This window comes from Aquarana catesbeiana, linkage group LG03 (assembly GCF_042186555.1).
Source record: "Aquarana catesbeiana isolate 2022-GZ linkage group LG03, ASM4218655v1, whole genome shotgun sequence".
In the NCBI taxonomy this organism is placed as follows: domain Eukaryota; kingdom Metazoa; phylum Chordata; class Amphibia; order Anura; family Ranidae; genus Aquarana; species Aquarana catesbeiana.
The window spans coordinates 229,447,368-229,462,560 of record NC_133326.1 but is presented as its reverse complement, the minus strand read 5'-3'; the positions used below and the strand labels follow the sequence as shown (position 1 = coordinate 229,462,560).

Sequence of the window (15,193 nt, the reverse complement as noted above, 5' to 3'; positions counted from 1 at the left end):
AGGATGTTGACAATAGTAAATTTCAATGATAATAAAAAGTACTTTTTAATAATGCCTAACACTCTGCAACAATATTATTTTGATTATTATCAAAAAAAAAAAACTTTCAGAAAAATCTCAGCTATGATCAAGTTCAGAGATAATGAAAATACATTTGTTAATAATGTTCTGCACTCTGCAACAATATTTTTCTTCTTATTATTCTTTTTATTATTCTTAAAAAAAATAAAATACTTTAAAAAACATATGTAAGTGATAACAAAGCTCAGTGATAATATATAGACACTTAGACAATGTCCAGCACTCTATAACAATAATATCCCTATTCCTAATAATAATGCAATCCTTTGATTGGGATGTAATAAGTAGAGAGTTGTTGGCAGTGGTCAGCACATGGTCCCCCTGCAGTCTTCTCTCCCCTTCCCTCTCTCTCTGTGTCTCCTGTGTTGTCCCCGGAGGTGAGGAGGAGCCGGCTCTTCTCCCCTCCCTCCTCCTCATCCTCAGTCTGGATTCCCGAGCTCACTGCTGACTTACTAACCGGAGCTCATGTGGGAATAGCAGAACGGATCCAATCCTTCCCCACTTCTCCTGACACCTTCCTCCGCTACCAGGGAGGACTCCTGGCACACCACTGGAAGGATATGTGGGGCACCCAGCTCTGATCTCATCTCTACTTCTATCAACTTCATCTCAGGCTGGCACCAGGTGGGTGAAAAGTCTGGGCACTGTGGGCACACACTGTCTGCATGCTGTGTGCTGCCTTCTCTGAGCCCTGGGCATAACTTTATCACTGCTCATCGACTCATAGAAATACTTTGTGATTGTTCATTGTTTGTTAGAGGAGAGATCCGTGATTGGGAATTAGAGGAGGATGACAGCTCACAGGTGGATGTGTGCCCCTCTTGTGATGGGGGCAATCTCCCACATCACCCACTTATTTTACTATACAGACTATATTACAGTATATTAAATATAAGTGTGTACCATATATATATATATATATATATATATATATATATATATATATATATATATATATATATATATATATGTGAAAAATGTACACACTTATATTTAATATACTGATAATAAATAAATATATATAAATATATATATATATATATATTTTTTTTTTTTTTCGTTACTTTATTTTTTTGTAACACATTTTTCCAGCACTTGTATGAACCCGAAGTAGCCATCAGATAAAAGGATTCTGTTTTACATCAGAGGTCATTTCTATGTGCCACAGGCATTTCCACGTACGTTTGAGATTTGAGATATAGATTGAAGATTAGCGGGTGACCATGTGGTACATGTACCTCAACCATGTGTCACCTGTATCTACCCTGATCTGGAGTTTTGTGTTGTATCTGGTGAATACAGAGTGAATAGTATAGATATGAAGATACATCTGGAGTTTTGTATCTGGTGAATACAGAGTGAATACAATAGATATGAGGATAGTCTGAAGTTTTGCATCTGGTGAATGTAGAGTGAATAGTATAGATATGAGGATAAATCTGGAGTTTTGTGTCTGGTGAATGTAGAGTCAATAGTATAAATATGAGGATACATCTGGAGTGTTGTATCTGGTGAATGCAGAGTGAATGGTATAGATATGGGGATAAATCTGGAGTGTTGCATCTGGTGAATGCAGAGTGAATAGAAGAGAAAATAGGATAAATCTGGAGTTTTGTTTCTGATGAATACAGAGTGAATAGTAAATATATGAGTACATACAGAACAACTTGGATTATTCCAGTGATTGCAGTCATTTCCTGGCAATGCAGTTGCTGGCGATGCCAGGTGGGTTGGTCTTGCCCTGCTGGCACACAGGTCCGGTGTAGAGATTGGATGTGTATAGAGGAACAGTACAGTTATGTAAATGTCTGCCCAGAAATTGTTGAGACCCAGGTGGTTTATTCTGATATGAAATGACATTCCTCGTCCAAGTTGATTGATGGAGCTCTTGGTGTTTTCAAGCTTATTATTAGAATATGAATATAGGTGAGGGTGATGTGCTGCATATGTGATGTATAGTAAGACCCCTGAAATCATTGTCTTTGTTACAGTGTGTATACAGAGTTAATACATCCTTTGTGAGATAACACGGGCCAAGTACTAATGTTGCAACTGTACATGGGTGTGTGAGGGAAGTGGGTAACTAATGAATCTGATATAATTATAACCTTTCACTAATCCAATTTGTAAAGATTTACAGCTTTTATACTCAGGTGTACATTTACTATATAGATATAGAAAGCTCCTGGCTCTAGGTATGTGCCACCTGTCTTATTTTACTCTCAGTGCTTGCAATCATTACCTATTTGGTAAAACTCATACAGACCTGAGAACGACCTGATCTAACTCCAGTGTAGAGCTCGAAAACACAGTGAATCTCATTCTGAATCTCAGCCTGGACAACTTCCACCTCCTACTCAGTCTACCAAATACTAATGTGGACTTGTAGTACAAGGAGCAAGGCATGGGAAGTATGGAAGTGTGGATTCTCTATTAACGCCTTCATGAATACATTATTATTATTATCATTACTATTGTTATATTACATCAGGGGTAGGCAACCCCCAGCACTGGTGCCGCAAGCGGCAAGCGAATCCTCTTTTGCCCCCACTCGACTCCCTCCCCATCAGCAGAGCAGTGCAGGGAAGTGTCAGTGAGACACTAATGCATTCCAATTTCAGAATTCCCCACGCCGCACCTGCACTGCACTTCAGTAGTCCTAATTAAGACAGCTCTCATTAACTAACATGGGATTTCACATGTCACGTGACTTAGGGTCTCACAAATCAGATCCCAAGTCACAGAAGTGTGAACTGAGCCTAAAAGACAAAGTCTGCTAAGAGTACCTTTTTAGACAACTAGTTAAACATTACGTTACTTTTTCTGCTGAAAGTTTGCAGTCTATAAGGACTGAACTAGACACACAAGTACAGTTATCTTTTTGGCCTAAACCCCTAAACTAAAGTATCCCCCAACCTAAAATATGAATGTGGGGTAGAGGAAGGGTGTACTTTAGGTAGTCGGAAGAAGGGGGAGGGCACTGCACTTTTCTTGCAAGCAATAGTTTTCTTTAACCCCTTTAAACTCCAGTAAGCCATATGTGCACCTCCAAAAAGCTGGGTTTTAATGCCCACACACCGCCCATATGTGTCGCGAGGCAGGCAATGTTTATGTGCTGGAAGCTGCCAAAGACGGCTCTCTGTCCTGAGAAAACATTGGTAGCCGCCAGGACCGGCTTCCAATTATCTTACCACTGTGGCAGCCAATCACAGTGGTCACATGATCAGCAATCCTTCCTGCCCCCCTGGGCGTTTAAATGGGATGCAAGCGTGGGCAGGAAGGGTTCAAGAAAACAGGTGCTAGGAGAAATATGAAGGCTCCCATGTTAATATCCTTCTGAAAATGCTAGCTGATTGGCTGACATGCTAATGGTTGCAGTACTATCTGAGTCACTGACCTAGAAGAAGAATACACATCAGGAGTTTCACTTTGAATGACTCTCTTGATTTTAGCTCTAAATCAGAGCTCACTAGGTGAGAATTACACAATCTAGTAATATTTTACAACATTTGCATTACCCTGGAGCTTTTATGTAGGGATTAGTGATTAAACCTAATGTAAGTTGCTGAATACTCCAGAAGCTACAATGGCTACATGTGTATTCATTTTCTTAATGCCTATTCCCGACTTCTGTTCTGATAAACCTGTGGGTTCTTCTAGTTATTATATTGAAAAACTAGATTTCTGCCTTTCAGTATCTGTGAATCCTAAGGTAAGTGGGTTTATTAACCGCTGGCATAACATGAAGAAGGATGTGTTTGGTCAGTTGTTAGCCTGCAGTACATCACCTTTGGTTACTGTGCTAATTGCTCACTGCTGGCTACTTGTAAAAGGGTGGACAGCCTGGACTCTTTCCTTCATCAAGCCATCTTGTCTAGCTGTAAAAAAAATAAAGGCAATCATTCACTTTTGTCAGAATGCCATTCTTAGAACTGCAAGCCATTTAGAATGTGCATTACCCAGATCAGGGGTGAGCTATTCATTTTGCCAAGGGGCCACATGAGAAACTGGGACTGGTTTGGAGGGCCAAACTTAATTCTTCTCAGTGTGCATTTTGAACCTGGAAAGGGCTACAGTACATAAACATAAAGAAAACAAACACTGTGAGAAGAACAAAGGTAGCGACAATCCAAGATCACATATAATGGGCTTCTTTATTCGATCCATGCAGGTAAAAAAGACAGACACACAGCTCCAGGACAGCCAGTTAACGCGTTTCACTCATCAGTGCTTATTCATAAACAAATGCCTGACACTAGGAGCAATAGGTACAATTTTTCATGAAATAGGTCTCTTTCGGATAAATGGTCAGGGGATGGTAAAAACAGGTGGCTGAGCTGGTTTTTCCATCCCCTGGCCACCAACCCAAATTGTAAAATAACAGCCAGACAGGGCTGTCCACATGCCACGGCCCAATGCTTTGCTAAGCTCAGTGAGGAGGCTAACAGGCTCAGAGGGGCATGCTGACAGTGGAGGCATCAAGGGCAGGATAGGGACAGCCAAAGGGCCAGATGTAGCCCTGGGGCTCAAATTTGCCTAGGTCTGGTCCAGATGATTACCTTGTATTGGATGGTTTTCTCCTAGTATGTCATATTACATTTAGAAAAGTGCAGAGCTTTTTGCAGAATACGTTTATATAACAAGAGAACTACTGTTTTCATCTTTTCCAATGCAGTGGGGCTGTGCCCACACTGTACGGGTTAACTGCTCGTTTTGGCAAGGGGTGCACAGAAAGGCTAACCTTACCTAATCCTTCGATCCTCAGGAAAACAGCACTCCCCCATAGCCAGCGGTGGACTGTTCCTGCCTTCCTGCCTCACATTCAGAGCCAGTCTATGGGCATGGTGATGTCAGGAACACTCCATGCACAAGACTAGCATGCAGGGGGGCAGGAGCATCAGGAACCGGTCTTGCGCTCGGAGGATCAGAGGTTTAGGTAAGTATATCCCCACTCTCCTTATCCCTAGACGAAAACGAGCTGATAACCCATGCAGTGTGGGCACAGCCCCACTGCATGGGAAAAGAAATTCCTCAAATTCTTCTTTAAATCTGTCTCATTGCAATGGTTTTATCAATAACTTTTTAATTCCTGCAGTTCATAGAGGGATTAGATAGCTGCTTCCTGCATGAGTCATTTTATAATTTCCTCTCAACCACACGTCCTGCTTTTCTTCAAACTAGTGGTGGTACACCCATACCTCATAATGTCACCATTGCTGACACATATCCTTGGCTAAGTTTGGTGCCATTGTTATCTGCATATCTTCTTAGAACAATGGTAAAGCATCAAAATAAGTTCTGTTCACAAGGGGATGAGTTACGGTAGTTAATTCGAAACCAATATTTCAATTTCAGGTCAATGCAAGCAGGTTCAACCAAACAATAGAGTCCTCCTCCTCTCTGGCACACCGACGGTAATGTTTCCTGGTTGCATTTTCCCAATGTCTCTGATGATGACACCACGCAAAGCTGTCATACTCCATAATGCAGAAGTATGACAACCTTGCAATTGCTTTAGTGAGGTGCTAGACTCCCTGTCTACAATGGCAAATCCTAGTCCTACAAACTTGTGCTCCCAGGTTAAGGAGAAATTTGTGTTTAGGTCAGCAGAGGGATCACAAATTTGAAATGCTGCAGTAAAACATGTTTTATTCATCACCATCTTAAGACCTCATTCATACCTGAATGATTGGAAGAGCGTTTCCCAAAGCACTTTAACACTTAAAGCATATTAAGCACAAAAGCAAACATTTATTTTATTGCAGCTTACCCATTCTTAGATGTGTTGGCTGCATTCATTTTCTTTTTTAGGCTTTCTTTCCTTCTTATTTCTACTGGTGATCTGGTCAGTAAGTCTGTTATTTTCAACAGAACAAGCTCTCCTGCAAATGCATCAGTTAAGTGTGTTGAGAAAAAACATTTACCACTGATGGGGTGCCTACAATGATCAGCTTTTATTTATTCATGCAAAACCTTTATCCCAAGTAAAAAATACTGTTTTCTGTAGCGTCATTATAAGCCCCGGCTCACACTGCCGCAACTTTGAATGGCAGCTTGCATACGACTTCTTTAGCAGAAGTCAATGCAAGTCATGTTGAAGTCAGGCCAAAAGTAGTGCAGGAGCCTTTTTCTAAGTCGGAGCGACTTGAGTCGCACCGATTAGAACAATTCCATTGCCATTTATGGGGCGCGACTTGTCATGCGACTTTAAACTCTCAAGTTGCATGACAAGTCGCGGCATTGTGAACCAAGGCTGTTTTTAGTGTCTAAAATCTGCTAACACTCCTCTCCCCCCAAACTGACGAGGCTGCTGTCCAAAGATGCCCCTTTGCTCCTTCATCCAGAGTAGGGGCACTCTAATGCAGGAGCTGTGTTGCTGGCCACATCACCAGGTGAAAAACAGAAAAATAAAACTAATGCAGATACCACATCTAAGGATTGGGAAGCTGCAATATATTACATTTTTGGTTTTGGATTTAATACCATTTTAACATCAAGATATATATAGCAATGGACAGTGTCAGTAGTAGAGGTTAACCAATATCGTTTTTTCAGGGCCAATACCGATTTTTCAGCTGCCTTTAAGGCCGATAGCCGATATCAGGTGCCAATATTCTGTAGATTTAAAGTTTTTATTTTTACACTGTCCTTTTACATTTTTTTTATCACTTTTATTGCTGTCACAAGGAATATAAACAACCCTTGTGACAGTAATAGGCATTGACAGGTACTCTTTATGGAGGGATCTGGGTTCTATAAAACCCCAAACCCCTCCATTGCACTTAAAAGTATTCAAAACGCCAAGATCGAATACTTTCTCTTTTTTAAAAATGGCACCTTTAGGAGGAGAGTAATCTGGAAATGATGTCATGACATTGCTTCCGGGTTACTAGATCCGAGACCCGAAAAAAGGCTTTGTTCGGGTCACTGGCCAGCCGGTGGACATGCTGCTTGGTCGCTGGGGCCTCCAGGTGGAACGGGAGACCCTGGATGAGCGGCGAAAGGTGGCGGGAGTAGGGGGACGTCCCCTTCCGCTACTTGTGATAACAGCCGTGCGGCTGCTTAGTCGCATCGGTTGTTATTAGAAGAAAGCCGACCGTCCGCTCTAAAGAATGGTACTGGGGTGATACCTGCAGCTGCATGCATCACCCCAGTACAACAACTTGAGGCAATATCAGTAATATCGATAAGTTTTTTTTACCGATTCTTCAAAAAAAAAAAGTGAATATCAGCCGCCAATAATCGGTCGACTCCTAGTCAGTAGGGCAGAGATTGGTGTCAGTAGTTTATTTTCATTATTATTTTGTTACAATTTTGTTTTTCTATTATTTTTGACAATGTTATTTTTTTATTTATTTACAATTTTATTAGGAGCCCTGTTGGGGGCTTTGGTGAAATATCAGAGGTCTAAACAGACCCCTGATGTCTCACTTTGGACACAGAGAAAGGGACTGAGGAGAGAGATTCCCCTGTCCCTTTCTATGCAGACAGGCGGCTTGGGGAATCTGCATAGTACAGGGTGATTAGGGTGTGCCCAGGCACACCTGGCACCACTTGTGTGCACACCTACCGGTATGATCTAGCGATTGATGTTTTGTACATCTTCAAACATCCGCTTTGTATGTGAACAATCCTCTTCTTATTATCTAATTGTGTTAACTAGCGAATACATAATTCATGTAGCAGCGCCAGTGACGTGAAACAGCACAATATAAATACCAAAGGTACACATATGTTTATCTTCGTATACTATTAGAAAGAACATCAGTTTCTTTTAATATACATTAAGTATTGGATATGCCATGTAGCAATCTCATAGGTACTTTTTTCCTTTCCGTGTTGTCAAGATACATAAATGTCATTCTAGTGCTAGTCATCTGTTTTGTATCTCATCTGGATTAATATTTATTTATTCCAGGTCTGTTTATAATAGTATTATGCTGATTCCAAATACAGTTTGTCCACTTCAGATTTTTTTTTTCTTTTACATTCTGCATATTCCAATGTGTTCCTTTGGATTCATCTGCTTGTGATTCTTTCAGAAATAGAGTTTAGCAAAAATAAATTAGGTTAGGTCATGACCGCTGCAGCAAGGCAAGTACATTTGTGTTATTAGACCATTGTTTAAAACAATTCAACATCTTGCCAATAGTGCAGAGTGTTTCTTTGTAGCTACACAGGCTTCAAAAAACCCCAAATGGTCAGAACGCCCCTGTTATCGCATTAGAGCCATCCAGAACTCTTGGACTGTTGGTGTTATATATGGAATAAGCTGAAAAAACAAGATCTGGTATTCTAAAAGTGAGATATCGCTCCCTTGTGCAGCTATTCGAGAAAATTGGCTGAACAAAATCAGGGTTGGCTCAAAAAAGTGTAACACCTGCTACTAACTCAAGCTGCAACAATAAAGAAAATAATAAGACATATGAACATATACTGAAGAAAGAGTAAATAAATTGTTAAACTGAGTCGCATAGAATTGCATGACAAGGGAAATCTCATTGTTTAATGGTGCCGGTTCTAATCAACGTGGCCATGTCTCCCCAAAGTCACACCGCATAATCGCACTGTAAATTGCATCAAAGCCACAGTACAGTAGTGTGAACAGAGCCTAGATGTTCACTGAGCTTACTAAATATGGTGAAGGTAGCTTTACTTTGTATTCCCAACCATGTGCAAGGAAAATAAAACAGCGGTATTTTTTTCCATGCATATTACTGGAATTTAACACAATTTCACCCTATTTACTAAGCTCAGGGATATTCACTTTACAAAGTGAACATTGACTTTGCTAAGTCTTTACTGCTCCTTTAGTAAATCCACCCCACTGATACAAACCTTTGCAAGTTAAAATGGTCTTGTCCTATGCCAATACATAAATTTGGTATACGCCTTTATTATCAAACGTGATATAGATCTGGACATCCATTAGGAATGAGCTTGGACTCTGAACTTCAGTCCTATACCCAGTGCTCTAAACCTGTATTACTTTCTTCTTACCTTGCAGCTAACATGCCATCCTATTACCTCCTCTACCTAAGACCCTAAAACCCTTTTCCCATAAAATGTATCTAAACCCTTAGATAAAAATATAATATTTTGCAGCTTACCAATTATAAGATGTGGTGGCTGCATTACCTTTATGTTTTTAGTGTTTTTCATCGTTTTTTGCACCTTGAGATCCAGCCAGTAACACACTTCCTCTATCTGTGGAGGAGCACTTCAGACACCCTTGGAAACAGCACTTTCTAAATAGTGTAGTGTTGGATGGACAAGTAGATTTACATAGACTTTACATAAATGACTAACAAATTAAAATCTAAGTCCAGCTAATACTTTTTAAACACCTACAGAAACGTTTTTTTTTTTATTTATTTTTTTTTTACATAAATGTTTCAACTAAATGTAATAGAAGCTGCCCAATGTAGGCTCACCTGTCAGTGCTTAATAATTTGTGCCAACCCTCTAATTTCCACTTAGGTTTGTTAAAGGAAGTTGAAACAGTGGGGAGTCATTTGTTAATGTTAGTGACAGACCGCATCATATATGTCATTTTTTTTTATTTTGCCTTTAGTACCATTTTAATCCCCAAGCCCTAACTCCTGTAACCCCCTCTGCTTGCACAGGAAGTCCCGTCTCTTCCAGGAGAAGCAATTTAGCAGCACACATACTGGAGGTGTGGGAGATCATGGGTGTTTAGATGTAGATATTTGGCCCCTAAGGTCCTCAATGCAGGGGCCTGGTTGCAGCCACAACCTCTGCTATCCCTGTTTAAAAACCAGCACACGCACCCAGCAAATACCAGCACACGCACCCATTTGTCAAGCCATACAGCTGGATCTGCTAACATTAGAATTTTCAGGAATTATTCAGTGTTTTGTATATATTTTCTTTCTTACACTATTATTTTCAGCACTAAATCTTTTTTAATGAGGTAAATATAAAATATTGCAGATGAGTATATTATATTTATCATTTTCAGCCAGAAGGTGAAGTTCAATGAAAGAACTGTACACTAGTTGCATTCAAAAATACATTTCTTATTTATTAATGAATACATAGCTGCAGCCCTCTGTGTCTTTCCTATCTGCATGAAAGTTCAGCTTTAAACATGACTTCCACCTCAAGAATTTTCTACGAAATGTAATATAATATATCGTATAGTATATATATATATATATGTATATATATATATATATATATATATATATATATATATATATATATTGACGTATATTTTATATATATACATATATATATATATATATATATATATATATATATATATATATATATATATATATTATATATGAATTTAATGATGGCACGGAACTGCAAAAGATTTAAAAAAATAGATGTATATCTCTTTTAAATATGTCCCAATTATTTTAATATATTTTGTAGTTGTTAATTCCAGCTGACAATTTCCCTTGTTATGTTTTATAGATCTTTTAAATGTAATTTGGATTTTAGATTTAGCTGTATAATAATGTTATATACTTACACCATTCTGTCCTCATGACATAGCCTTCAAGCTACTTCCCTCTAATATTTCTAACTAACAAAAGCACTCTCATAGAGTAATACTTCAAAGTGATCTCCTATCTAGATTTAGGCAGCTATTCCAGTCATCTGTGTCCAGCCCACTCAGGAGGTTAAGGGTTTCTTACTAAAGGACTTTGGTTTATTGGGAAATACATATTTTATCCATATCATATTTTTTACAAATATGTGTGGGTTAAAAAAAAAAAATTGTTAAAATGAAAGAATAAAATTAAAATGAATCAATTAACACGCTCCATGAAATAATTTTATTTGAGAAGCAACCCATCTGCTGCTGCCAGACTTATCCACCTTACCAACCGCTCAGTGTCTGCCAACCCTCTCCTCCAATCCCTACACTGGCTCCCAATCACCTAGCGAATTAAATTCATAATACTTACCACAACATACAAAGTCATTCACAACTCTGCCCCGAGCTACATCACCAATCTTGTCTCCAAATATCACCCAAATCGTCCTCTCTGCTCTTCTCAAGACCTCCTACTATCAAGCTCCCTTGTCTCCTCCTCTCATGCTTGTCTCCAGGATTTCTCCAGAGCCTCTCCCATCCCCTGGAACTCGCTACCTCCACCTGTCCGGCTATCCCCTACTCTTGCTACCTTCAGGCGATTCCTAAAAACTCATCTCTTCAGGGAAGCCTATCACATCTCCAACAAATCTTTTACCACTTCCATCAGCTCATACCCCACAGTTACCACCTTTTGTACCACCTGCCCCACCCTATTAGATTGTAAGCTCTTCTGAGCAGGGCCCTGTTAATCCTCTTGTATTTTATTGTATTATAACTGTATTGTCTCCCTTCTATATTGTAAAGTGCTGCGTAAACTGTTGGCGCTGTATAATAATAATAATCATATTAGAGTCCCTCATTACATCAGGGTCCCTATCAGAGTGCTATAGGCTAGATGTGGCCCACAGATCTTAGTTTGGACATCCCTTCTTTATCGGTCAAACAGAGAAGAGTCGAAAATACAAAATTTCCCCACTTGCCCCATCCAGTCTCAAACAATCAGACGACATTTGTTGAGTTAATTTTCATGTTTTAAAATATCAGACTGACATTCAATTGCCTGATTTCAGGATTACAGCATATCTACACTACCAAGTGAAATATGGTCTTCCCATAATCTTTTGATTTTGAGTTGGATTCTAGATGTACAGGCCTAGCATTGATGAACCACAAGTACAGAATACAAATAAACATGTAAAATAATGAAAATACCCATGCTATAGTTATATATACTACACTATCTGTGGAATATTAAATATCCCAATAAATTGTGAATTATAAAATATGCTTTATGTGTACCAAGAAGCTGCTACTATCGTGTAAGTTCAAAGACCCCATAGAATGACAATAGGCAATATTAACCTTAGCACTGCTCCTATGTTGAACTAATATTAAATAAACAAACTAATATATATAGTGCTCATGCAATCAATAGGTCCATTGTTGTGCAATCATAAGTGAGAATTCATCTATGCAGAAAAAGTGCCAAACGTAGTTGATTCCTGCTTGTGAAGATTTCAGTGCCACTCTTTGCTTCCCTGCTGAGTCCCCACTCACCAGCAATATGATTCAAAACCGCATGGTCTTTATCCTGCACCAATGGATGGGTCTATCTCAGGGGTCTCAAACTGGTGGCCCTCCAGCTGTTGCAAAACTACAAGTCCCATCATGCCTTTGCCTGTGGGAGTCATGCTTGTAACTGTCAGTCTTGCAATGCCTCATGGGACTTGTAGTTTCGCAACAGCTGGAGGGCCGCCAGTTTTATCTCCTTCCTTCTCCTGCCACTCCTCACACCTCCAGCGGCACCTACATGCAGCTCTGCCGCAGCTCCATCCTTATCCCCTGCAGAAGCAAGCTCAGCTCTGGGCTGGGACAGTGTCTCGGGTTCAGTCAGTCCAGGGCGGAGAGTCAGGACACACACAGAGGCAACTGGAGGAGGAGAAGAAGTCGAGGTGACAACGCTGCTCCTGGTCCCCAGAGACTCACTGCAAACAGCGCACAACGCACTCCTAGTAGCTTCTACAGAGGATAAGGATGGAGCTGCGGCAGAGCTGTATGTAGGTGCTGCTGGAGGTGTGAGGAGCAGCAGGAGAAGGAAGGAGATAGACCCATCCATTGGTGCAGGATAAAGACCATGTTGTTTTGAATCCTATTGCTGGTGAGTGGGGTCTCAGGAGGAGAGCACAGAGTGGCACTGAAATCTTCACAAGCAGGAATCAACTACGTTTGGCACTTTTTCTGCATGGATGGACTCTCACTTATGATTGCACAACAATGGACTTATTGATTGCATGAGCACTTTATATATTAGTTTTTTTGTATATTAGCTCAACAATAGGGGCAGCGCTAAGTTTAATATTGCCTATTGACAAACATGTACAAACTGTGCAGGGACAGCAGCAGTGAGGATTGTTGCAACATTTTATTATGTACAGAAATGTGTTTAAAGCATTCAGCTGCATGATATTCAAGTAACTGTGTCACCCCTGGTAGGGCTGCTGCCCTAACCCAAGGCCTGTGTTGGCTAACCTATGGCATGCGGTGGCTTTACAGAAATCCAACCCTACCTATTAGTATTTTATCTGCAGTGGGTACTGACTGTAAGGCCTCATTTAGACAGACAGCCAAGAGGTGGTAAAAGCAGGCGTTTGAGCCGCCCCTCCGACCACTGAGCTGCAATTACAGTGAGATAATTATACAACCTCCCATTTGGCAGGTGAAACCACTACCTAATGTGAATTATTCAAGTGTATGGAACCATGCTGCAACTGCTCTCTAACAGGCATTAAGGAGGGGACAAGCTGACCTTCAAATGCGCAGTGGATACTTTTTTAGAGGAGTGATAAACACCTCTATACATATAATCAAGGCCTTTATGTCACCCTCTTGGTTGATTGCGTCAGGCCAGGTGCCCAGGCAGACATACCAGCTTTTCATACTTCTGGCAAACCTGTGCTTCATAAGAGAATCGGAGGGATTTATTTTGCTTTTTGTTTTAATGATAGTCTCTTTAAGAGAAAAAGTATATATTGTTGATCAGCTGTAGTAAAACCCTATATTACATTTAGCTCCTCGTAGGTGGATACTGTATTTGTATCTAGAGTATACTAGCACAAATCACAATGGATCTGAGCCCTATATTTCATTTCAATCAGTGAGTACTATCCGACCGGTACATCCCCTTGCTGGGTTATCAGGAATGTCAAAACTTACATATGATCCAACCAATATAAACCGTTTATACAGTATGGTGTATGTTCTTGGCTTTTTATAAATCTTATTAGCTAAGTGTTTCCTAAACCTGTCATCCTCTACAACTAACAATGCTTGTTTTTTTTACAGAGCCATTCCCATGGTTCTTGAAAAAAATTTCTAATAAACACACCTGAGCTTATCATTTGGACATTCACTCCAAGACACACTTTTTCTAATACATTCTGTTATACGCAGAACTTATGATTGTTGCATGTCTCAATTGAGAATTGTAGTGTTTTCCAAGTGATTGTGAAATGTGAAGGCGGTGTATTACAGTTGTTCCAGGAAGAATGACGTTTCATGAAACAGAGCAATATCTCTAGGAGGAATTCCACAGCTGACTCACCTGTAGTTACTTTTTAACTAACTGGCACACCAAAGTCTAATAAGCTCATAGAAAACAGTGAAATCATCTTACCCAGAAAACATGTCAATTGTCTGCATAAGAGCAAATTTACTATTAGAGGAAATCCATAGTCACAGTGTATACTTTCATTTTATAACATCAGAATTGTAATAGCAATACAATCCAAAACAAACTTACTTAAAAATCTCCTTCCATCTTGTGAGTTCTGCCTGTCTGTCCATCTCTTTCCACAACTTCCTGGATTTTTTGCAGTTTACTTTCAATTTCTAAGGACTACATATCCCATGGTACATTCGTGCCTGGAAGCTATATTTCCTGTACTGCCTCAGCCTCCTGAAACTCCTCCTCTCAGCACCTCTAGTTCAGTAGAAGGGCTCTGTGAATTCTGTGACATAGCAGTGTTTACTCACAGGATAGAGTCACAAAATACTTCACAAAGTACAACCTCAATTCCAAAAATGTTGTACGCTGTGTAAAATCTACATAAAAAAGAATGCAATGAATTGTGAAGAAAATGTACCATTTAAAGAAAAAAATAAAGTAATTTTGATATTGATGCCAGCAACAGAAAAGTTGGGACAGGGCAACAAAAAGTTGGCAAAGTACAACCTCGAATTCCAAAAAAATTGGGACAGGGCCTTGTTCACCATGATGTAACATCCCGTCTTCTTTTAACAACACTCTGTAAACATCTGTGAACTGAGAAAACCAATTGCTGGCACCCCAATACCATCAGAGATGCACACTTTTAAACTGAGTGCTGATAAGAAGCTGGAAGGTCCTTTTCCTCTTTAGTCCGAAGGATGCAGAGCCCATGGTTGCCAAAAAGAATGTCAAATTGTGATTCATCTGACCACAGAACAGTTTTCCACTTTGCAACAGACCATTTTAGATGAGCTTTGGCCCGGAGAAGATAG

The 15,193-nt window shown here is 39.9% G+C and overlaps 1 protein-coding gene across 2 annotated transcripts in view; it reads left to right on the top strand.

Annotated features, from left to right (window-relative positions):
- Positions 1 to 482: 482 nt before the first annotated feature.
- The window catches only part of MET (MET proto-oncogene, receptor tyrosine kinase), a 212,544-nt gene continuing 197,833 nt past the window's right edge, over positions 483 to 15,193 (top strand). For both annotated transcript variants that reach the window (XM_073619840.1, XM_073619841.1), the window contains exon 1: positions 483 to 705. The gene's annotated coding sequence lies outside the window, so the exon portion shown is untranslated. The remainder of the gene's footprint in view (positions 706 to 15,193) is intronic.